The sequence below is a fragment of the Monodelphis domestica genome, chromosome 4 (genome assembly GCF_027887165.1).
Source record: "Monodelphis domestica isolate mMonDom1 chromosome 4, mMonDom1.pri, whole genome shotgun sequence".
Taxonomy (NCBI): domain Eukaryota; kingdom Metazoa; phylum Chordata; class Mammalia; order Didelphimorphia; family Didelphidae; genus Monodelphis; species Monodelphis domestica.
Window position 1 is genome coordinate 11302078 of NC_077230.1, and position 25174 is coordinate 11327251.

At 37.3% G+C, this 25174-nt stretch overlaps 1 protein-coding gene across 26 annotated transcripts in view; it reads left to right on the forward strand.

The window, feature by feature from the left end:
• TIAM1 (TIAM Rac1 associated GEF 1) overlaps positions 1-25174 on the forward strand; it is a 302352-nt gene that overhangs the window by 124679 nt on the left and 152499 nt on the right. The window contains exon 1 of one of the 26 annotated variants that reach the window (XM_056826025.1): positions 17448-17880. The exons of the other annotated variants lie outside the window; for them this stretch is intronic. The gene's annotated coding sequence lies outside the window, so the exon portion shown is untranslated. Of the gene's footprint in view, positions 1-17447; positions 17881-25174 lie in introns of those variants that run through there. 26 annotated transcript variants of the gene reach the window in all.

Consider the following 25174-nt stretch of genomic DNA (forward strand, 5'->3'; position numbering starts at 1 on the left):
TGCGGTCTGGGCAATAGACATTTTTCATTCATTCAGTCTTTCTGGTGTTAGTGGGCAAGGTCAGTTCCTTTGAGTAATTATAGATTCCTTCTAGAAGGTCCAGCAATGCTCTGGGGCTCCGTGCAATCTGCACAGTGTCCTTTTAAAATAACATTTCTAGGGGCTCTCATCATCCACAGGGAATTCCTTTTCAGTTTGGATACTGAGATGGATGTCCTTCATAATACTGGCAAATCCCTTAGATACATTTATATTTCCCTGTTTTTAGCCTTGCCTGGTGGTGGTAGTAGTCTCTCGGTAACCAAGGATGACTATTGTCTTTGTGTGTTTTCATCTATGGTGTATAGATGAGTGTGCATGAAGACACTTGTGTGTGAAGGAGATTTAAGTGGAAAAGTCGTTGCACAGAGACAGTCCCACTCTCTCCACGCTGGAAGCCTGGGTCCAGTGGCACGAAAAGTCGTTACACCTGGAGACTTCCTCAGCTGTATTGGATTGCCTAATGTTATGATAAAAGCATTGAATGGGGTTATTTTTGTTATCTTTTAGGGAATCTCAAATAATTATAATGTATGGATGAGAAACCTTTTGATCTTTTTGAAAAGATGTTTTTCTCTACTGCTCAGATTTTCTCAGCTGCTTTTGTAAAAAAGTGAAATCTTATGGAATTTTATATTCTCTATATCTTTTAGTTAGTCGTGAAATGGCTATAATGTAATTTATCATAGAATAGCACTTGTTGAAAGCCTGCGTTTTCCCTTCTTCAGCCTCAGCGAGGATGCTTTGGGGTGTGGACGACTCTTATAATGGCTTTGTTTAGATGGGATAGGGCTACACATGCACATATTGCTCATTATTGATCTTTTTTATGTATTAATAACTTCTAAGATATTTTCCTATGTTTATAGTACCTACATTCCCTCCCCCCCCCCCCTATATCTTGGTTATTTATTCTCATAGCTGTTTTGTCATCATCATGGGTCTCCATTATATACACTTGGTCTACTCAGCTGCTTTTCTTATCTTTGTTCTCTTTAGAGCTATTTCCCCCTCCCTCTTTGTTCCACTGTATTAGATGGAGAAAACAGTATGTAACACTGATTTTTAAAGAAAAATCTTTTCCATTTTCTTGTTTGTTGTCCACATGCCATTTTTTCCTTAAATACTCTTTGCATTATTTTGCTTAATTGGATGCCTTGCTGAGCTTTTCTTTCAAATGATTTTGCCCTGTTATATTGCTTTGCTTTATGAGATGTTGCCACTCATAATCATAAGGTCACCCTTCTTTATAAGGTTTTACACTTTCATAGTCTAATGTGGTCTTAACTTTTGTCAAGTAAAACAGATTTGCTTTTTTGGCTCTTTCCAGCATTTTCTGGGTTCTTTTGGTCTCATTGTTTCAGTTGGCTTATATTGGTTTAACTTTTGAATAAAGCCAGTATAATTGGTGTCCAAGTCATATCTATTATTCATTCCACATTGTTGTTTGTTTAATTGTTCAAAATCAAGTTTTCACCATATTTTTCCTCATTGTTAGTTTTGGTTTTTAAACAGTCCATTCTAATCTGATAAATTGATGGCTTGCCTGCAGATAGCTGACGCATTTCCACCTAGGGAAAACTTCCTTTTCATCAAGAAAAAATCTACTTAATTCTTTGCATTATCCCTTGGCATTCTTCATGTCCAGCATTTACCAATTCTTTTCTTAGTAAATGTATTCCTGATGTAAAAACGGGAGACTTTCTTATGAACTGAAAATCTTTGACTTCTCATTTCTTTTGCTGATAGCTATTCTTTCTTTCTTTTTTCCTTCCTCCTTTCTCCTTCCCCTTCCCCTTCCCCTACCCCTTCCCTTTCCCTTCCCTTTTGGAGTCAATACTGTGTATTGGCTCCAAGGCAGAAGAGTGGTAAGGGCTAGGCAATGGGGGTTAAGTGACTTGCCCAGGGTCACCCAGCTGGGAAGTGTCTGAGGCCAGTAGCTATGCTTTCTTATATTATTCTCCTCACTTTATTTTTTCCATCTTGGCATTGATATCACCAAGTATTACAATGCGTGTTAGTTTAATTTCCAGAGCCTTATCAAGTGTTATGTAGAATTAGTCTATTTTTATTCTCATCAATGTTGGGGCACAAGCTAGTTATCTTTAACTGTGGTATTTTTTTCTAAGCCCTTACCTTCTGTCTTAGAATCAATACTGTCCATTCCAAAGCAGAAAGCAGTAAGGGCTAGCCAAAGAGGGTTAACTGACTTGTCTAGGTCACCCAGCTGGGAAATGTTTGAGGCCAGATTTGAAGTGAAGACCTCCCATCTCCAAACCTGACTCTCAATCCACTAAGCCAACTAGCTGCCTCCTATTGTTGTATGTTTGAAAATACAGTTTTATAATAATAAAATATATGGTGAGTGATGACCAAAAGCCCCATGAAATAATGTTTCTTGTTCCCTTTGTGTATACAATAAAATGTACTTTGCTGACTTCCTTCTTTGCTTCTCTAAGGAATGACTCTGATCCATCTTTGTGTTTAGCTGTACTGTTCTTTTTAAAAATATTTTATTCGTATGAAGATGTCAAGATTGCTATGATTCAGGACCTCCCAAGAACATGTCCTCTTATTTGTTGGTCAAGAGGCTCATAATTAGACTACTTAAATTAGAGATTAGATTAAAATTTCTTGATGTCTACCTTGTGACAGAGAGGTGATAGACTCGAGGTGCAGAAAGAGACATGTTTTTTGGCATGTTCAATGAAAGAATCTATTTTGCTTGGCCATGCCTATTTGTGACAAGACTGTAAGTGTTTGTTAATTAGAAGAAAAATAAAATTTGATAATTAGTGTTTATTGACAATCTAAAAACTATGTGATACTGTCTCCCATTATTGCCACTCTTAACTGCCGAATGGAAGGATTAAGGAGGTCTGTATCGAATTTGTCTTGGTTTCATTCCTTGCCATGGCCAGAAACATTCATTACTAATTGGTCATCCTGTGGGGTAATGTGCCTTTCCATACTTGAGTAGGCTAATTCTTGGAAATAAATTTTTTTCCGATAGCAGGCTATAATCTAAGCTTCATCAACATGGTGCAATATGCCAGAACTCATGCTCTGCTGGCAGAATCTTTCAGATGACTTATCAGAATAGCATAAATAAATATACATATATTCTGTCATTTTGCTTAAAAGTTTCTTACTCATAGTAGTAAGAGAAAAACGTGTGGAGACTACTGGTCCAAATGATAGTAAATATGCTTTCATTTGATGCTGAGCCAGCTAATGTGACATTGGGTAAAACACTAATCTCCTAGAATCTCATTTTCTCTTGTAACATGGTTAGGATACTTTCCCAAAATTACTTAACCAGCTCGTCAGACTAAAATGAAAACATCCAGGAAAGTGTTTTGAAATAAAGGATGTCATGTCAAATGTAAGAAATCATTACTCATCTTAAGTATACTTACTGTGCCTACTTTGAATTCTCATTTAACTTACCCATACCTTCTTTTTTTAGAATCAATACTAAATATTGGTTCCAAAGGAGAAGAGGGGTAAGGACTAGGCAATTGGGCTTAAATGACTCCCCTATGGTCATACGGTGAGGAGGTGTCTACATCCTGGTTTGAACCCAGGACTTCTAAGCTGCTCCTTGTTTCTTTATTTTTAAAATGTATCATGTACCATAAAGGTTCATAGCCTAAGCCTGGAAGATCTCTTTAGAGGTCTTTTAGCTCAGCCTGTTAATTACATGTGGGTAAACTCAAAGGGAGGTTATAACTTATGCAAATTAACAATTTTATGGAAATGGATCTTGATCAATGACACAAGTAAAACCCAGAAGAATTGTGCATCTACTACAGAGTGGTGGTGGTGGGGTGGAGGGAGGGAAAGAACATGAATCATATAACCATGGGAAAATACTCTTAATTAAATAAAAGTTTTCAACTTAAAAAAAGGAACAAATTAGCCATGTTAGCAAATATTAGAGTTGGACTTTGAACCCAAGTCCTCTGACAGTCCTAGTTTCTTTATGCCCACATTGTCTCAAGTGTGCTAGACAATGGAGAATTTGAATAGTATAAAGACATAATTAGGGTTGTCTAAAAGTAGATTTCTCCAATTCTGAGATATTTGAGCAGATACAATGCTAGAGGCTTAGGTAGGTAGAAGGCATATGTGTTGGTCAATCAGTTCTTCTATGACTCGTGATTGTTAAGTGACTCTTCATTAGACAAAACTCCTCTACCTGTCTTGTGTAGTTTAGCCAGAATCTGGCCTGTCATACATTATGTCACATCAATGAGATAAGATACAGAAAGCTATTTGTTATCTCGATGTGCTGTGTAAAAGCAGCCTATTATAATTATCAGCTTCATTATCACCCCCTTGGCCATATGTGCAGCTCCAGCCAGGCTGGTCTAGTTTCTGTTCCTGAACAAACCCTATTTCTAGCCTTCTTGCTCATGCTGTAACGCTCCTGTCTGTAATGTTCCCCCTTGATTTGAGATTTTTTTCATTGTTTCAAGGTCTACTCTTTTTGGACTCCTTTCTCTAGTAACTTCAAAGCATTTTGCTTCTTAAACTAGACTTTTTCTGATTTCTCCAAATTGCCTTCTTGAAATTGCTTTTTTATTGAAATTATTTTGGATATGCCATTGTTTCTATTTGGGCAGCCAAGGATCAAAGTATGACTCTTGATCTGGAGTCAGGAAGTCTTTAGTTCACATTTGATTTCAGACAGTTGCCTAGCTTGGCCAAGCCACACCCTGTTTATCTCAGTTTACTCATCTGTAAAATGGGGCTGATAGGAGTTGGGAATACCTGGTTCAAATCTGGCCCTAACCCTTGCTCTTCTATCTTAGAATTGTTACTAAAACAGAAAGTAAGGGCTTAAAAATGGATTTAAAAATAGCACTTGCCTTCCAGGGTAAAATGAGACATTCATAAAGTGATTAGCACTGACCTGACTATCTATCTGTCCGTCTGTCTATCCCATCTAGCTCTCTATTTAGTGCTGTAGAAATGTTAGTTATTATTTTTTGTCTGTCTATCTATATCTATATCTATCTATCTATCTATCTATCTATCTATCTATCTATCTATCCATCCATCCATCCATCCATTCATCCATCTATATTTGAACACAGAAACAAGTACCAATCAAGAGGATCCCTTGATTTCCTCCAGAGTAAAACCCTAAGCTGTAACCTGCAGGATATTTGGTAAATTTATCATTTCTAATGACTACAACAAAATAGGCAAATTAACTTGGAGGAAGACCCAAAGGTTTTTCCTGGTTCCTAAAAGCTGCTAATGCCTCTATTTCCCTTCCCTGTTCTTTTCCCATAAATTTCCTCTTACATGTTTTGAATCTACCTCTTCATGTACAGAACTCCTCAGATAGAATTAAACTCCTTAATTACAGACTCTATACTTCTTTTCTCTTTGTATCCCCAGCCTCTAGAATATGATCTAGAAAATAGTTCCTTTTTGATTGATTTAAGGTCAAACACCAGTTCATTATAACTCCCAAGAAAAAGCCAACCATTTTTGAATTTCAGTATTGTTTCATCATACATTGTTTGAAGGATCTGAATTTTTAAAAAATACATAAAATTTGTATGTTGGAAATTTCTGTATTTTTTAAAAATTTCCAATGCAGAGAGCCCTCGGCTTCTTTAAAAAAAAAATAGATTGGGGAAATGAATTTAAAAAGCCACATTCTGATTTTCACCTAAAATGGCAGTTTTCTTGATTGTGACAAGATATTTTTCACTCATTAGAAAATAACTAGAAAATTTTCATTTGGTTTCTAGACTGTTAAAAACATACTAGGGATCTCTTAAAGAGAATAGCCTCAGCTTTGATTCCTTGAATCTATAATTGAAATAAGTTTAAAGTATTTACTGACAGGAGAAAGCTTTGGCAAGGGTTAATATCAAGAATTATTTTTATGTGGGAAAACTTTCCCCCCAAACGGGACAGTGATGATATTTCATATAACTATTTTGTTGCACAGTAAAGCATAACTTTAAGATGTTACTGAATCAGAATATGAAAATAGGGTTTTTTCTGCTTTCTTGGTTCTATTCTTCTCATGCCTAAATTGAAAAGAAAAAAAACACAAAAACAAAACAACCAAACAACAGTTTGGTAGGAACAGATGGCAGCTCTGGGCATTTATTCTGTAACAATTTTGGATTACTGAGTGGGGGATCATTGCGCTCATTCTTCTGGAATGATTCTGGAATGTATGTGGGGGGGTTTGCTCCAACTTGAATTCAGGTAAACATAACCCTAAATTTGGGCTTCCTGATCTGAACCATTATGCAACTTGTGTAGTCATGGATTTGATTTTTCATAGAGATATTTAATTTTGAAACATACTCTGTTGTTCAAAAGGTTGGCATTTTGACATTTTAAAAATTAATACCTGATATATTTAAATTCTGTGATGGAGAATTAAATTGACATTGCTAAGGAAAGGCCATAAATTTCTTCCTCTGATGTAATCAGTTATTTTTGCTTAGATTCTAGGTTTAGAATGAGGCATTTATTTTTTGATCATGGTCAATGAGGAAATTTGTTTTGTTTATGTATATTTATTGCAAGGAATTTTTTTTCTTTTCAATAGGATTCAGGGGGATGTTTTTCAATGCTACTTTAATTAAACAGATTCAAAGTCTCTGAAAAGTGGGTTGCATTGTAATTTTTAAATGTATCTTTGATTGTATTTGAACCCAAAATTTAGGACCTTGGTAATGTTCACCAAATTCTGCTGGCTAATGTTCAGTTTTCACTGAGAATGCTAAAACAAATTTGTGAGAATATCAATTTGTTTTTCTTTTTAATATTTGATCATAGTCACACACTTCTAGACAAGGATAGGATTAGCTGATTTGTTTTTTACATTAGACCTTTGCTGTTTATATATTAAAAAGATACATACATTTTAAAAATTTAAATGTCATTTTATCTAGTCATTATTTACATTTCTATATGGCAAACATTCTCTAATCTATTTATAATTATAATTAAAACTATGATCAGTCTTCACTGGGGTTTTTAGTCAAAGTGTGAAAACTCCAATTTTGTTTTAATTCAGAATTTTAAGTGTTCTCTGGAGAACATTAAAGTAGAATAAAATATTTTAGTTAGTCACTTTGCACTTACTTTGTGCTACTTTTCCCCCAAACCTCTTCTCTTGGATAATGAGGGCTTTTTTTATGTCACTTTTTTTCTGGATATATCCATGCCCTCTTCCTCACTTAGTAGTAAATACCTTTTGGCAAAGAATAAAGAGGAGGGGAGAAACCAAATAAATCAAAGGAACCAATTTACCATGTATACCAATTTATGCAGCATTTCACATCCATAAGATCTCTACTTTCCCCTACAAGAACATTTTTTTTTATTTTTTTAATTTTAAATTTTTTTTTTAAACCCTTACCTTCCATCTTGGAGTCAATACTGTGTATTGGCTCCAAGGCAGAAGAGTGGTAAGGGCTAGGCAATGGGGGTCAAGAGACTTGCCCAAGGTCACACAGCTGGGCTACAAGAACATTTTAAGGCTCCTTTACATGACTAAAATTTGATCCTTTAAAACCTCCTAATATTTAAGGATTTTTCAAATTTAGTTACTTTAATGGTTAAATTAAATTGATTTTTATGTCTAGGACTGTTTGTACATTGTTGACATTGTGTATATTATTTCCTGGTTCTCTATTTCACTCTGCATTCGTTCATTTCTTGTTTTTTTCTGGCTTTGTTGAATCCTTCATAGTCAATATTGTTTACTGCATTACAAATATTCCACAGTTCCACATACTAAAATTTGTTTGGCCTCATCCCAATCACTTTTTGTTTCCAGTTCTCTGTTATCAGAAAATATCAGAGTGCTGCTCTGAATATTTTGGTGTATATGGAACTTCTCTTTCTTTTCCTGGAGTGTGTCTGTTCCTTCTTTGGTTAAGAATTCTCCCCTTGGCCTTTATTGTGAAAGACAGCCAAGGAACTATTTTGAAGATGCCCAGTAAACATATTCTTAATTGTCAACCAAAATAATCTGTTGAAGACAAACTTACTATACTGTGTGCTTTAGACAATATATGTAAGAGAGCTTTGCAACTAGTAAGTCAACAAGCATTTATTATGTGTCAGGCAACCGCGCTGATAATACGAAGAAAGGCAAAACCCAGTTGCAGTTGTTGCTTTGAAGGAGATCACCATCTAATAAGGGATAGACATCCACTAAAGATCTATGTACAAACAGAAGAAAAGGCATACATTAGACTAAAGGAAGATGAAAAAAAAGCCATTTGTAGAAGGTGGAATTTTGGCTGCAACTTGGAAGGAAGTCAGGAGTTAGATATAAAGAGGGGGAAAGTTCCAGGCATTTAGAACAGCCATTGAAAATGTCCAGACTTGGGAGTTATGAAATGGCTTGTGGCAAGGAGTTCTACCAGAAGCCTATTGCAGTAGAGGAATGGAGAGGTGATGACTTGTACCAAGATGGTAGCAGTGACAAAGGAGAGAAGGGAGCATAATAGATAAGAGGTATTAGGAAGGTAGAACATCAGATTGGATATTGCTGATGAAATGGTGAGGAGTGGAGGATGACAATTCTAGGTTTTCAAGCATGGGTGGGAGAATGGTGGTATTTTCAATAGGGAAGTTAGAAAGAGGGGAGGGTTTTTGGTGAAAGATCATGAGTTTAGCTTTGGACATGCTGAGTTTAAGATGTCCATTTGGCATTTGGAAATGGAAGCCTGGAGGTGAACAAGGGAATAGATTTGATCATCTTTAGCACAGAGATGATGATTGAAAGCCCAGGAGTTGATGAGTTTACCATTTGAAGAAGAACACCAGGGTAGCAGATCTGATTTCAGTGAAGATTCAGCTAAGGAGGCTGAGAAGGAGCAATCAGAGAGGTAGAGGAACCACAAGAGGAAAATGCCATGAAAATCTAGAGAGAAGAGACTATTGAAGAGAGTGATCAATAGTGTCAAAGTTTGCTGAGAGATTAAGAAGGCTGAGAATTAAGTAAAGGTCTTCAGATTTGGCAATTCAGAGATCATTAACTTTGTTATCAGTAACTTTGGAGAGAGCAGTTTCTGTTGAATAATTTGGTCAAAAGAGAGTGAGAGAAAAGGAAGGGAAAGACCTTTTTGTAGATGATTCCAAGGAGTTTAGTCACATAAACAAGGGAGGAGAAATATGGGATGATAGTGGGGTCAGACAGGTCAAAGTGAGGGTTGTTGAAGGATGGATTAGACAGGGGTGATAACCTGGGAAAGAACTGAGAAGTGGAAGGATTGGAGGTCACGGTGAGGAGGAAGAACTGGGATGTAAAGGCAGAGAGAGAAATGGAACAACGTGGATTTTGTGTTCATATAAAAAACTGAAAGTTTATGAATGTCGAAATGATTTATTTATGGGTGATGACAAGACCAAGTGTATCACCACCTTTGAGGATAAAATGGGATAGAGGAATAGATCATATGTAATTAGTGTGTTGAGGAACTGCAACATTGGAGTGTTAAAAGGAGTCTCTCTCTCTCTCTCTCTCTCTCTCTCTCTCTCTCTCTCTCTCTCTATTTCTCTCTCTCTCTCTTTCTGTCTCTGTCTGTCTGTCTGTCTGTCTAGAAGTTCTCTAGGATGAGGGCAGGAGTTGAGAAGAAAAAGACTGTGAACCAGGAATTGAAGTCACTGAGAAGGAAGGGGAGTTTCAAAATCTACCAGATTTACTTAAGAGAAAAAAAAATCAGTATTAAAGGTTGGACCTTACTCTGGCCAGGCTTTAGTGATTTGTCCATAGTAGGAAATGAGATTTGTTGGTAGATAACTAGGTCATTCAATAATGAAAAACTAGAGGGTTTACCTAGTCATGTCAGAGGAGAGATAAAGCAAAGATATTCAGAGTGGATACCCTCTTTATTTGCTTTTGCACAGCTTCCTGATATTCATAATGCCTTTGATTCTAGGTTCTTCTATCTTGGAGAAGGAGCTAGAGTTTGGGACCAGATATCCTTATCCTCTTGAGCCAGGCAATTAAATCAAGCTTCAAGGAGGGACTCAATTCCACTTAAGGAAAGTGACTGGCCTGACCTGTAGGGTAGTGCCTCAGGAAGTTATCCTACTCCAAGCCAAGCCTGAAAGAATATTGCCCCTATTGCAAATGGTAATATTAATGCTAGAATATTATTGGAGAGGAGGGCAGCTAGGTAGCACAGTGAAGAGTGCCAGAGTGAGGAAGGATCATTTTTGTAAATTCATAGCTAGCCTCAGACACTAGCTATGTGACCATAGGCAAGTCACTTAATTCTGTTTACCTCAGTTTCCTCATAAAATGAATTGGAGAAAAAAAAAAGCAAACCACTCTATCTTTGCCAAGAAAACTTCAAATGGGATCACCGACTAGAAATTATTAGAGAAATGTCTTCCTGAAACCAGTCACCCATTACTCCCTTTAAGGGATCCCCTTTCAGGTTGATCCAAGGGGGAACAAAGAGATACTTCTTTCTCTTAATTGGATTAAATAAGATAGGTTTTAGAGACCAAGTGTATTAATTTCAGAGAATCAAGACTCCTCCCTAAAACGGATTAAATCTTCTATTCAAGGTGTAATGATTAGAGCTTTGATTCAAGTAAAACTAAGGACTTCAGACTAGGATGCTTTAAAATGTTATTTCTTAATATTATATAATATAATGGAAGTCTTAATGCTGTAGGCTTCCACAACTGATTTGGTAGTTAGCCTAGATTAGGGGAAAAAAGAGAAGCCCAAGTTAAGGAACGATAAATCTGATCGCTTCAAGAATGTCTGAACAAAGTTCAGATAGTATAATGTTCCGAAACGTTTATCATTTCTTGTAACAGTAGAAACTGTCTACTTCTTTATCAGTATTGTACTTGTCTCAGATAAATGACTGTTTGCTTGAAGTCAAACTTTACATTTGACACACATCTTCCCTGTGTATCTACTGCTAACTTGCTTTTTTTTTTTGGCAGGAGTGAGGAAACAATATCATTGGAGAAAGCCAATTTTTTTTTAAATTTTATAATATTTTATTTGATCATTTCCAAGTATTATTCATTAAAGACAAAGATCATTTTCTTTTCCTCCCCCCCCCCCCCCCCCCCCCCCCCCGTAGCCAATGCGTGATTCCACTGGGTATTACATGTGTTCTTGATTCGAACCCATTGCTATGTTAATATTTGCATTAGGGTTTCCTTTAGAGTTTCTCCTCTGTCATGTCCCCTCAACTGCTGTAGTCAGGCAGTTGCTTTTCCTTGGTGTTTCTACTCCCTCAGTTTGTCCTCTGCTTATGAAGAGTGTTTTTTCTCCTAGATCCCTGCAGATTGTTCAGTGACATTACACCGCCACTAATGGAGAAGTCCATTATGTTCGATTATACCACAGTGTATTGGTCTCTGTGTACAATGTTCTCCTGGTTCTGCTCCTCTCGCTCTGCATCACTTCCTGGAGGTCATTCCAGTCTCCATGGAACTCCTCCACTTTATTATTCCTTTGAGCACAATAGTATTCCATCACCAACATATACCACAGTTTGGTCAGCCATTCCCCAATCAAAGGGCATCCCCTCATTTTCCAATTTTTGGCCACCACAAAGAGTGCAGCTATGAATATTCTTGTACAAGTCTTTTTCCTTATTATCTCTTTGGGGCACAAACCCAGCAGTGCTATGGCTGGGCAAACAGTCTTTTAGCGCCCTTTGGGCATAGTTCCAAATTGCCCTCCAGAGTGGTTGGATCAATTCACAACTCCACCAGCAATGAATTAATGTCCCTACTTTGCCACATCCCCTCCAGCATTCATTACTTTCCTTTGCTGTCATGTTAGCCAATCTGCTGGGTGTGAGGTGATACCTCAGAGTTGTTTTGATTTGCATCTCTCTGATTATAAGAGATTTAGAACACTTCTTCATGTGCTTATTAATAGTTTTGATTTCTTTATCTGAAAACTGCCTATCCATGTCCCTTGTCCATTTATCAATTGGGGAATGGCTTGATTTTTTGTACAATTGATTTAGCTCTTTATAAATATGTCTTGCTTGGTTTTAAAGTCTTTCCCCTCCCAAAGGTCTGACATGTATACTATTCTGTGTTTACCCAATTTACTTATGGTTTCCTTCTTTATGTTTAAGTCATTCACCCATTTTGAATTTATCTTGGTGTAGGGTGTGAGGTGTTGATCTATTCCTAGTCTCTCCCACGCTGTCTTCCAATTTTCCCAGCAGTTTTTATCGAATAGTGGATTTTTGTCCCAAAAGCTGGGATCTTTGGGTTTATCGTATACTGTCTTGCTGAGGTCGCTTTCCCCCAGTCTATTCCACTGATCTTCCTTTCTGTCTCTTAGCCAGTACCAAATTGTTTTGATGACTGCTGCTTTGTAATATAGTTTAAGGTCAGGGACTGCAAGGCCCCCGTCATATGTGTTTTTTTCATTATTTCCCTGGATATCCTTGATCTTTTGTTCTTCCAAATGAACTTTGTTATGGTTTTTTCTAAATCAGTGAAGAAGTATTTTGGTAGTTCAATGGGTATGGCACTAAATAGATAAATAAGTTTGGGTAGGATGGTCATTTTTATTATATTGGCTCTTCCTATCCATGAGCAGTTAATGTTTTTCCATTTGCTCAAGTCTAGTTTTAGTTGTGTGGAGAGTGTTTTATAGTTGTGTTCATATAGATCCTGTGTTTCTCTTGGGAGATAGATTCCTAGGTATTTTATTTTGTCTAAGGTGATTTTGAATGGGATTTCTCTTTCTAGTTTTTGCTGCTGAGCTGTGTTGGAGATATATAGAAAAGCTGATGACTTATGTGGGTTTATTTTGTATTCTGCAACTTTGCTAAAGTTGTTGATTATTTCAATTAGCTTTTTGGTTGAATCTCTAGGATTCTTTAAGTAGACCATCATGTCATCTGCAAAGAGTGATAAGAAAGCCAATTTTTAAAAGAAATGTTTTTTAAAAGTGTCTATAACCCAAGAAATAGCCTTATATTCACATTTTAATTTTTTACAAGTGCCTTTAAACAAAGCCATAACTTCTAATGATTCTTCTTTTCACCTAAAAGTCTTGAAACTTAAAGAGCACAAAGTCAAATTAAATGTAATAGCATCCCTGCAAAGTAGGAAAGGAACATGGTGTGATCTCGTTATTCATCGCTGAAGTGATTTAAGGGGCACCCTAAGGACCAACACAGTAGCAATTACTTGCTTTGGGGTAGTGCTTTTCATCTAAGGACCTGACACGCTTTTGAAGTATTATATGGTAGCAAATGTGCACATTTTTGTGGGGTGTTCGGAGATGTGGACAATGGAGAGGGGATTCATACTTGGAAAAGCTTAGTATCGTGACATCTTTCTTCACTATTCACTGAACATCTCCTTTTTCCCTTTTCTATGATCTGCCATTTCTACCTTGTCATTTGAGATCTAGCATATATGAAGGGGTACAGCCAATTGGTAGGATTGTTGATTTTTTAAAAATGAACTTAGCAGAATTTATTCTCTTCAAAAATCCATTTGTCTTCATTTACTTGATGTCTTGATTTCAGACTACTTTAGTTCACAGAGTATCTATCCTTGGCATCCCTTCCGTCTCCAGGTTTAACCTTTGAGCTCTCTTGACTCTTTAATAATATAGAAAAGCAATGGGTAACTCCAGGGGCTACCTACAGTGAAAAGAGTAACCCGTTGAGACTAAATTAGTTCCTTGAATTAGCTCTGAAGAAAAGACAAAATGGTGCTGGAGAGCCATGAATGCGTAGACTCTTAGTAGAAAGGATAAACGTGGGTTAGTTGGACTACAGGTGGTGAGGGGTTGAGGAGAAGCTCTTGTTTTAGTTTCCAAAAAAGAGGAAACCCTCCGTTTTGATAGGATGAATGGTCCTGAATAGAGCTCTCCTTAACGAGACCATGTTTCTATGATCTGAGCATCAGTTTCACTAAATTCCCAGGTGTCTCATCACCAGATTGGATTGGGGGTGGGGGTGGGGAAGCGAATTTCGCAGCTAGGAGAGCTCCTAAACATCATCTGCTTAGTCAGAGAAGCATCATCATCTGTCTAGGCAGAGAAGGCTGGCCACAAGCAGGAACAAATTCAGGGATCTTTGAAGTTGGAGAGGATTATAGGATAATAGATTTAGATCTGGAAGGGACTTTAGAAGCAAATGAATTCAATCTTATTATTTTACTGTCTAGAAAACTGAAGCTTAGAAATGTTAAGGAAGGAAGGAAAAAGCATTTATGTACTGCCTATTATGTGTCAGACACTGTAATACACATTTTTTATAAATATTATCACCTTTGAGCCCCACAACAGCACCACAATAGTAGGTGCTCCTATAATCCCCATTTTACAATTGAGGAAACTGAGGCAGACAAATTACGTGATTTGCCTAGGAAATATTGGAGGAGGCAGGGATGAGGAGGGAGAGCACATCAGGCATGCGGGACACCCAGTGGAAAGGCACCACAGAATCAGTGGATGGAAGTGTCCTGTGCAAGGGACTGCAAGGAGACAAGGAGGCTAGTGTATGAAGAGGAATAAATTGTTAAGAAGCCTAGAAAGGTAGGAACATGCCTGGGAGTATGAAGGCTTTAAAAAAGTGGAGCAAAAGATTTTATATTTGACCCTGGGGGTAGTAGGGAATCCCAGAGTTTACTGAGTAGAGAATTCTCTTTAGGAAGATAACTTAGCAGTGGGGTGGGGGTTAATAAAAGAGAGGGTAGATTCAGGGAGAGATTAGTCATAAATAAAACACCTGGTACCTCCTATGCATGCTCCCTTCTCTCTTTTGTCACTGCCACCAAGCCCTTACCACCTACCTCATGCCTCAGTTACTGCACTAGGCAGGATCTCCCTGCCTCAAGGTTTTCCCCACTTGAATTCTTCCTTTGCAGTGTAAGCTCTGGCTTTTGGCTGTGTCGTTCCTGGCAATTTTCATTTTCAGTTTTCATTCCAGACTGGGTTAGTAAATTTTTTTGTTCTCCCTGCGATCTTATTCTAATATGTTTGGGTAGTTTCCTGCCATGATTTCTTCACATATCAAATTTTTGAGGGTTTTTTTGGTTATAGGTTTGAGGTAATTGAATGATTCTCAAATTATCTCTGTTGAATCAGTTTTTTTGTCATTTGTTTTCAATATGAAGTAGGTTCTCTATTTTTTCAACCTTTTGTTGACTTTATTTTAATATTGTTTAACTCATAGAATCACTAAGTTCTGTTTGGAGCATCTTAATTTTCATTAATTTCTTACTTGGCTAAAGTTTTGTGTCTCTTGTGCAAAGCCACCGATTCTCTTTCCAAGTCTCTCCTCTAAAGCTTTCATGTCTTTTAAAATTACTTCCCCAGCTCTCAATTTATTTATAATTTAAAAATAAAAAACAAGACTGTGCTATCATTTCCCCCCGAAGAATTCTAGCTGAAATCGTGAGCAAATTGTGTTTTTCTACCAAGCTTTGTTTGAAGATATTTCGGAGTTATTCTCTTTGGTTTGTGTTTTCCGTGTCATTGTCACCATAACAGCTCTTTCTTGTGGTATTCTTTTTTTTTGTGTCCTCATTTTTACAGCCTAATGTCTGGCTTTGGGACTTGGTGTTGGGGCTCATGTCTGGCAGAATCATCCTGGTCTCATATGTTCCTGTACTATCTTTAAAATTTTTTTAATTTTAAAATGTTTTTCCATGTTTCCATGATTCATTCTTTCCCTGCCATCTTCCCTCCCCCCTCCCCATCAGAGCCAACAAGCAATTTCACTGGGTTGTACAAATGGTGTCACTTGATACCCATTTCCATGTTATTCATTTTTGCTATAGTGCCATCTTTTAAAGCCTAAACCCCAAATCATATAGCCATATATACATGTGATAAGTGATGTCATATGTCTGTCTTGCTTTTCTGCACCATCTTATCTGTTGTCTTGCTGCTGAGATCCAAGTGACAGGTCTGCGGTTCTGTTTCTCACACAGTGTCTGACTCAGAACTCTGCTGGGTTAGAGAGATAGAACTGGGGTCCTCTTCTGTTCTTGGGGTCTAGCATCAAGGTCCCCTCTCTTGGGTGGAGCAGCATTGATGTCCACAAGCTGAATCTTTATACCTGTTGTTTTTTCCTGTTTAAAATTTGTCTCCCCTCCTTGAAGAACTTCAGCATCTAGGTTCTATTGATCACTAGCGGGCTGAATCCCACATCCTAGCTGTCCTGTTATGCTCTGACTCCATGGTCCTGACCCACACAGGACAGGGATGACCTCGTCACTTGCCAATGGGTCACATTTGTGATTTCCTGTTGAAATAATGACCTACTATGTTTTTCTTCAGATTTCTAATCACGGCTAAGATCTTTGTGTCATTGTCAGGGAATCAGGGTTGCCTTGCTTTCTCCTATTTTGCTATATCTTTACTGGCTTCTCTGTCAACAGAATTTTCAAGTAGTTTAACTGAGAAAAGGAGAAAAAGTATACGATGAAAATAGGGATGGCGAGATCTATTGAAAGGTGTGTGTATTGAGTGCAGGAATGGGAGGGGGGAAGATAGATAAAGGAAAGAAAGAGGTCAGTACTCTGGAAAAGAAAGTAGAGTATGAGATTAAGGATGCAGCCAATGGCGGGGATTTCTTTCATGCATCATATATGGATTGGGATGGATAGCCATTGAGAATGCTTCTAATTCAAATTCTGGAGTGAGTGTGTATCAAAGGGTTCAGAAAAATGTATTTAACTTTCTGGTCTTCTTCTTTTAGTTGAGTGTGCTTGGCGTTATCCATCACCCCCACCCTAAGTTTGTGGGTGACCTGCCAGGGGTGCAGCCCTCTTTTTAGAAGGCATTCTTTTCTTCATATTGCTTTGCCAATGAGTGCCAGTGTTTGCTCATGGCACCCCTTTGGAGCTTTCTCATGGGGCCAGCAAAGTGCCAATAATATCATTGTAGTAATATGGATTCTGACCTAATTGAAGAAAGAAAAAAGCCTTCAGGAAAGGGGTCCAGGGCCACCTGCCATAGCAGTTAGAACCGAACCCCTCGAGAGCACCACTTTGCAGCAGAATTGATTGGTGAGGATAAAATGGATCCCAATTACTGGGGATCCCTCGCTTGTACAGAGAGTAGCCGTTTGCCAAATGATTGAATTGAATGGAAATGAACGAACAGAAATTCTTGCCTGGAATATTATTTGAAAAGGCTTCAAAGTCCAGATTCAGTTCTTTCTGACATGATTCTGTGAGAAAGAGCTATATGTTTACTGATCTCCAGTTCAGTTTTGATGTGATATTTTGCTTGTTGTAACTTGTCATCTTTCAGTAGTCTTAAAACCAGTCTGCCTAGAATGTTTATGTCAGCAAACCCACAAATTGTGGGTGGGTTTTTTTTCTTCTGGCAGAGATATCCTTTTCACACGACTGTTTATATTTTGATCATTATACTTCCTTTGTGCCCAAAGTTTAAGTCGCTCACTCAGGCAGTTTTGGCACCCTCACCTCCAGGTGAGTCTCCCTGCAAGACTTTAAAATGTTTTCCTTCTGTCATCAACGATCCAGACAGTCTCATCCCTCCTTACTAATAGGCATACTCGTCATACAAGCTGCCACATGTTTGTGGCCTCTCCCCAAAGTGGTACAGTCACCTGGTTAATCAGATGGCCATCCCACTCTGTGCTAGGAAAATGTGACTTGTAGAGGGCAGAAGAGAGGGAAGGTAGGAGGAAGTAAGGGTTGCTGGGTGCTCCAAGTTCTTCTTGGTAGGGTCACGTCTCTTCCTTCTTACATTAATGAAACCTGTTGTTACTCTGCTTGCTTTTTTTTTTTTTTTTTTACAAAAAACTGAACAGGAGAGCTGCATTTGCCACTTGGCAGGAGCAGAGAGAGGTAGGTTACTTAAGAGAAGTCTCTGAACCTGGAGGGGCCAGAGTCTGTCATAGATACTGGGGACAAGGATGACGGGGCTGTACCTGGGATTTCCTTGATGTAGAGAACTTCCTGATGAGTAATCTGTCTTTTCCCAGGAACTTTCAACTTTAGAGAGTTTCCTCGACCCGCTGGAAGCTTAAGTGACTTTGCCAGAGTCTGATTAAGTGTGAGAGGAAGCTATGGACTCGGGTCTTCTGAATCTCAGATACTGTCTCTCATCACAGATCATTTGTTGTAAATCAACCCTCAATTGAGTGCTTAAGTGGGTGCCCTCTGTTGGATATTCTTATAGGATGTCCTCAGACCGCTTTTCTTAATACTAAGAAGTTCTTTGGATTTAAATTCTTTTTGGGGAGGGAGGCTGAAACTATCAGATTGTCTTTTTTGGGCTAAAGATTGCCTGGAGTTGCCAGTATAGACCAGTGACTTTCATATTGAATCCCTTTCCTCTCTGGGAACACTTCAATCTTTTAGAGAAGTTTATTATATTTGGAAGTAAGTCCAAGCTTATAATCATAAATGAAAAGTTTCCAAACTAGTTGGAGGTAGCTTTACCTTCTTAAATTATGGTGTTTTTCCATGAGATTTGGATTTGTGAAAGAGAAATGACTGTAATTGCCAGATTATAAAATTATTCTTAAAATCTGCTGCTGGAGTTTTAAAATCAGATTTGGCTAGGAAAAGCATCTGAAAAGCAAAAAAGAATGAGAAGATATGGAAAAAAATCAGGAGCGTGTGATAAGCTCAAGTGTGATAGCTGATAGAAAGTTAGGCTCCCAGGGAGGAAGATTGGGGTGTGGGGCTTGCTGCTTCTGATGCATACCTGCTGCGTGACGAGGGAACTCTCCAAGGCTGTTGTAAGTTGCCAAGGAGGTGCCCAACTACATTTATAAAGAGTTTCCTTCTTGGAAGATCCTTATGCCAGGGAAATCAGAAATTTTTTTTAATCGTATCCAGAGCAGAAAGGTTAAGGCTAAGTGTTTAGAATGATTAGACCTGGAACACATTAGAAAATTTAATTGGGTAGCTTGTGGTGGTCTGGCAATTTTGCATCTAACAGTTCAGCTGCTAAACTGTTTAATTAATAGTAAACTTTTATTAAGCTAAGTGCTAAACTCTGGAGATACAAATATGGAGAAAAAAAAAGGCAGTCCCTGGTTCAGAAAGCTTGGAATCTAATGGGGAAGGACCATAGATTAAAGGAAGCTGAAAAGATGTGGGGGAGCCATGCCATGTGGGTATGGGGGGAGAAGTTCTGGAGTAGTAGTGCAACCAGGTAAGAAGTGAAATATATGAGCTGAGCTCTCCTTATATGGAGGTTTGGGGTTCATGGCCTCATCCTCTAATCAAGAGGCAGATATGGTAGTGATGAGGTTATCCATCCCCAGTAATGGGCTTCCTGGGCTGCATGTGATAAGTCTCAAAATCAGACTCAAAGAAGTCCCAAAGAAGCCAGATGAGAAATTATCTTAATGAAGGAAACAATACATATATGAAAATGGCCACAGAAGATAACAACTCCTACAAGAGGGAGGGCATTGAAGTGAGTCTTGAAGAAACCACAGATTCTTAAGGAGCTCTCTGTGTCATAAAGAGGGAGAACATTTCACGTATTGGGAATGTTTAAGGCCAATGGAATAGCACAGAGACAGGAGATAGAGATTCATTTATGTGGAGCAACAAGGAGGACTGTGTGGATGAATTTTAGTAGCAAAGGGTGATGTGGAGGAAAACTGGAAACATGGGAAAATTATCAACAAGCATTAGTCGTATTTTTTTGTCTCTTTACTAATAAAAATATCTTTTTACACTCTGCTGTGTTAGATACAAAGAAAGGCAAAGATTTTAATGAGCTTCAAATGCCAATATTTGATCCTAGAGATAATCGGGAGCCACTGGAATTTGGATGGGAGTGGGTGGGAGCATGTGAAGTGGCCTGACATGCATTTAGTTATCTGTGAATATTAAAAGCAACTTGTTCATAAAGATTGATTTGTGACATAAATTGTAATCTGTTTGATAGGTTTTATCCTTCCCTGGTTTAGGTTCTAGGACTATATTTATTTGCCTCAAAAAGGGATTTTAGTTGAATGGCTGTTAAGTTGTTAAGAATTATTGGTGAATTATTTGTATTAATTATTATTTTAAAATTTGATACAATTCTTCTATAAATCCACCAGTAAGTACCCAGGAGTATTTTTCCTTAGGAATTCCTTTACAATTAGTTCAATTTCTTTTTCTGAGATTAGACTATGTAAAATCCATATTTGGTATTCTGTTCTTTTGGTATTTTGTGGTCTTCGTTTTAGTAATATCTAACTGCATATTAGGATTTCTTTTGGTTTTGTGATTGCATTTGCTATTTTGTTGATATAATTTTACTTGACACTTTAAAAAAATTAGGTTGGTTAAAGGTTTGTTGGTTCTGTTTCCTTTGTCTCATGACATTTATTTAGAGATATTTGTTATCTTTTAGTTTGGCTTGTAAGTCATCTTCCTTTGTGATTTTAGTGTATTTCCTATTGGTTTAGGCTCTGGTGATTTAGGTTTTTAATTTGAATTTTTTTCCTCCTGAGATCCTTAGTAGTTTTAATCTTTTCACCTTATATTCCCTTGTCACTCATTTTCTTCCCATTTTAATGATGGGGTTTACTTTTGGGGCTAGACCTCAAAAGTTCTCAGTCTCTTCCCACTTTGACTATTTTACCTTTTAACTGCTCTTAGTCCCTGCCTCATTTAACTTTGGGGAGACAACCTGGCTACAGCCAGATGCCAGTTTCCTTTCTTTCAGGCATGGTATTGCAAGTCTACTGCTCTAGTTTTGTAGACTTCTGGGAGGGTAGAGTGGGTGTTGTTTCTGCCAGCTTTAAGACTGCCCTAGGCATGTTCATTTCCTCATATACATTTTTTCTCCTATGTGGTTGGTCAGAGTTGACCATAGGGACAGTCTGTAACAGCAGAGATTGTAGCAGCCAAAAAATTACTGAATGGGTCACAAAGCACAGGTTTATCATACCCTGTCAGGGCTCAGAAGATGGATGGATAGGGGTTCTGAGGATCTTAAGGATTAGTAATTTCTGTTCTTTCCCCTTTCCTCCTCCCCTTAAAAACCTTATCTTTTGTCTTAGAATCAATATTGTGTAATGGTTTGAAGGCAGAAGAACAGGAAGGGCTAGGGCTATAATGGGCAACCTTTTGAGCTTGGTGTGTCAAAATTCATCAAAAAACCAAGCAAAACTTCAGTGGTATGTCACTTTGAGGAAAAAAATCATAATTTTGTGATATTTATAGTTTAAGTGACAAAAATGTATAATTATAACATATAACTGTATTTAATAAACCAAAAACTAATTATTAACTTACCTGCTTAGTGAGGTCTTTGTTCATCTGTCAGTCGGTTTCTTTGTTGGTCTTGATATTATTTAACTTGTGTGGGGTGCTGTGAACAAAGATAAGTAAGGGCGAGGGGGGATTCTTTAAATAATCGGCCTATTAGTGACTTTTTTGTTTCTGAATTTCATTGGCTAAATCTTCAATTGAAGATTGGTATTTTGTACACTTCAAGCCCAAGCAAGTGCTATCAATTTCATCTGTTAATCTGTTTCTTTTGTTGCTTTTGATTAAAGCTGAGAATAAGGTCTTACAAAGTATGTAGAGAGAAAAATTGTGAGTAAAGCCATTGCTATATTTTTCAGGGTGCTAAAAGTGTCTGGTAATCAGTTCCAGGCACTCCAAAGTTCCTTTTCATAGTGGCACTCCTTGATTTTCCAAGCGGCACCTTTCCAGATTCTCAAGCTTTGACCTCAAGTTGACAAACACCTGGGCCCAGATGCTATCTTGAAATTCTGCAAGTTGTATCTCCAAATATCAATTTGTATCCACTGGAAACCATTAATTATTTTCATGGTCTGTTCTAGGCTTCTAAATTGGTTAACTCTATCACTGAACTGATCAGGCAACAAGTCTAAAACATGCTGGTACTTTATATGCAAGGTTTCTATTTCATTTTGTACAATTGCACTGGCCTTCCCAAAATACTTTGTTATTCGAGGAAAATACTTATAAGTTTTAGTTTCTACATCTCGCTTGAAAATTTTGTTTACTTTCAAAAGCTTTTATGTATCCAAACATAACATCAATACTTTTGCCAAAACCTTGTAACTTTAAGTTCAGTTCATTAATATGAACAGAGAGATCTGTAAAAAACATCAGGGTGTTGACCCACTTATCATCATTAAGCTGAGGAAAGTTTCCCAGATCCTTACCCTCAAGAAATACCTTAATTTCTTTAAAGCACTCCACAAAGTGCTCAAGTTGCCTTGGCTCAACCATCTTATGTTAATGTACATTAGCAGTCCACTGTAGGTGGAATCAACCTCCAGTAAAAATGCAGAAAATTCTTGCTTGTGAAGGGGGCAAGCCGCTATTAAATTAACTATTTTTATAACGACTGACATTTAAGTCATTTAAGTTGGTGAATCCTGCCTTGGCACAAAAGGCCTTCTGATGTATAATACAACGAAAAGGCACAATTGGATGTCCAATAGCTTCTGTAAACAATTTGACAAATCCAACTTTTTTCCCCACCATGTTTGGTGCCCCATCTGTTGTCACTGACACAACTTTAGAGATATCAATGCTTAGGTTATGGAATGTTCATATAACAACCTTACATATTTCGCTTCCTGATGTACTTGTTGGCACTGATACTAACTTTATCAACTCTAATCTCATTGTGAGACCATCAGAATATCGACCAATAATGGCCAACTGAGCATGTGACGTGACATCAGTAGTTTCATCAGAGATAAAAAATATTTATAATTACTTATTACTTATGTCTCTCTTTAATTGCTGAATGTTTGTGTTCAGTCTTATTATTTAGTCTTTTATGATTTTTTTTCTACTGAGTGGTAAATCAGATATTCTCTCAATTCCATCTTTATTCCACCTATTGTGAAATAGAACTGGTGCACATCTTAGGAGAGTTTCTTTAATAAATTCTCCCTCACTGAGTGCTTTTCCATGCTTAGCTATGGAGTGAGCAATGCTCAAACTTGCAGATGTTAAATTTGTAGAGCCTTTTACAAATTTAAGGATGGAATTAGTTGCCTGTAAATGTATTCTTTCCTTTCATCCTCACTTTTTTTCAAGAGCTGGGAATAGAAGAAATCCAATCAAAAGCCATCGAAAATGGCTATGTGTGTCAAGTGTGTTGACATGCATGTCATAGGTTTGCCATCACAGGGCTAGGGAATGGAGGTTAAGTGACTTACCCAGGGTCATACAGCTAGGCCAGATTTAAACCTAGGACCTCCTGTCTCTAGGTCTGGATTTCAGTCCACTGAGCCACCTGGCTACCCCCAGTGTTGTTTATTCTTAATTCACAAGACAGTGACTTCATTGGTAATCTCTGGTTTTGTTTTGTTTCTTGTCCTGTGGAGACAGATACTGTTGTTCTATCTCTGGCACATAATTTCCTCTTTTGGGTTGTTTTTTTAAAATAAGTATCAGATTAATCACCTTAACCCTTGATTTTAGGATATGTAATATTATAAATATGCTTTTGAAATTTCAGTGAATAAAATGCTTGTGCTTTCTGATTTCTTTAATAAAGTTATTTTATTTTAACAAGTGATTAGTTTTCATAATAGAAGTATAGAAATACTCCACAGTTATTCTTTCTTGATTTGGCCTTTCACTGGCAATATTGTGAGACTTATATTAGAAGTAATTTATCAGATTGTTGGAAAATTAAAAAAAGTCAAAAACAAACACATAGAAGAAAGTGATGCCAAAATTGAAATGGCAAAAAGGGAAAAGCTGTATTAAAAAAAAAATAACTAAGAAAACAAAACAAAAAAAAGAAAGAAAAGCTGTTTTTCCAAAACAAGGAAAAGAACATAAGTTGCTTTTAAAGATTAAGTAATGAGAGGCGGAAGTAGATGAACTTTTAATTAAAAATTGTGCACTGAAATTAAGATACTGTCTAATGGATTTGTTAATTATCGAAGTTCTTTATCATGTTAGTCATTAACCAGGCACCTCTCAAAGGACACTTTAAAAGCCCAATTTTTTTTTCTTTAAACAGTAATTCACTTTAATTTCTGAGTATTTCCCTCCCCTTATTTTCTATCCTCTGAGACATTCCTTTAAAAAAAAGAATAAAAAGAAAGCCAAAAGAAGTATGCAATTACTCACTATATTCTAACTTAAATTAACAAAAAAACAAACAAACCCTTTCTGTCTCAGAAATGATATTCAGTATTGCTTCTAAGGCAGAAGAGTGGTAAGGGCTAAGCAATGGAGGTTAAGTGATTTGCCCAGGGTCACACAACTAGGGAGTATCTGAGGTCAGATTTGAATCCAGGATCTCCAGTCTCCAAGCCTGGCTCTCTATTCACTGAGCTACCTAGCTGCCCCCTTAAACTTCAATGTGGCATTAATTAATTTCACACTTGTCCACCTGTTTACCTTCTTTTTAAAATTGGTAGAGTCTATGTGAGTAGAGGTGACTTCTTTTCTACTTGTAAATTCATGTAGTGTGCTTTCTGACTTTGACTTGTTCCTGTGACCAAAGTGAATCAAATTGGGCAGTTCTTAACTCATAGTCAACATCATTTTTAATTTTTCTGTGTGATTTAATTCATCCCCTTTTGCAGAAATGGGAAGAGGAAACTTGGAAGGCTTTTCTAGAATAGTCTCTCCTTTTGCAGATAAGTGTTGAGTAATATGAATTCTGATATTGTATGACAGTCACAGAAATTCCATGACAAATTAAAATTGTAAGGCAGCAATGCAGTAAATTGTATAAATATTTATATATGACAGATGCATCGGAAAATATGCCCCAAAACATCACTGTTTGTGGGTGGTGTATTGTTGTTCATTCATTTCAGTTGTGTCTGACTCTCTAGGATCCCATTTGGAATTTTCTTAGCAGTAATATTAGAGTGTTTTTACCATTTCCTTTTCTATGTTATTTTACAGAAGAGGAAAATGAGGCAAACAGGGTTAAGTGACTTGTTCAGGGTCACACAGCAACTAAGTGTCTGAAGCCAGAGTTGAACTCAGGAAGATTATTTTTCCCCTAACTGTTGGCTAGGCATCCACATAGGTGCTGTGTGTATATATACAGAGATGAATATATTTATTTCTCTTAATCAACCCAATCCAATCTTATAATGCTCCATTAAGTCTTTTCCTCAGGTGTCTCCCCGCACCCCAGTTTTTCTCACTGCTGACTTTTATA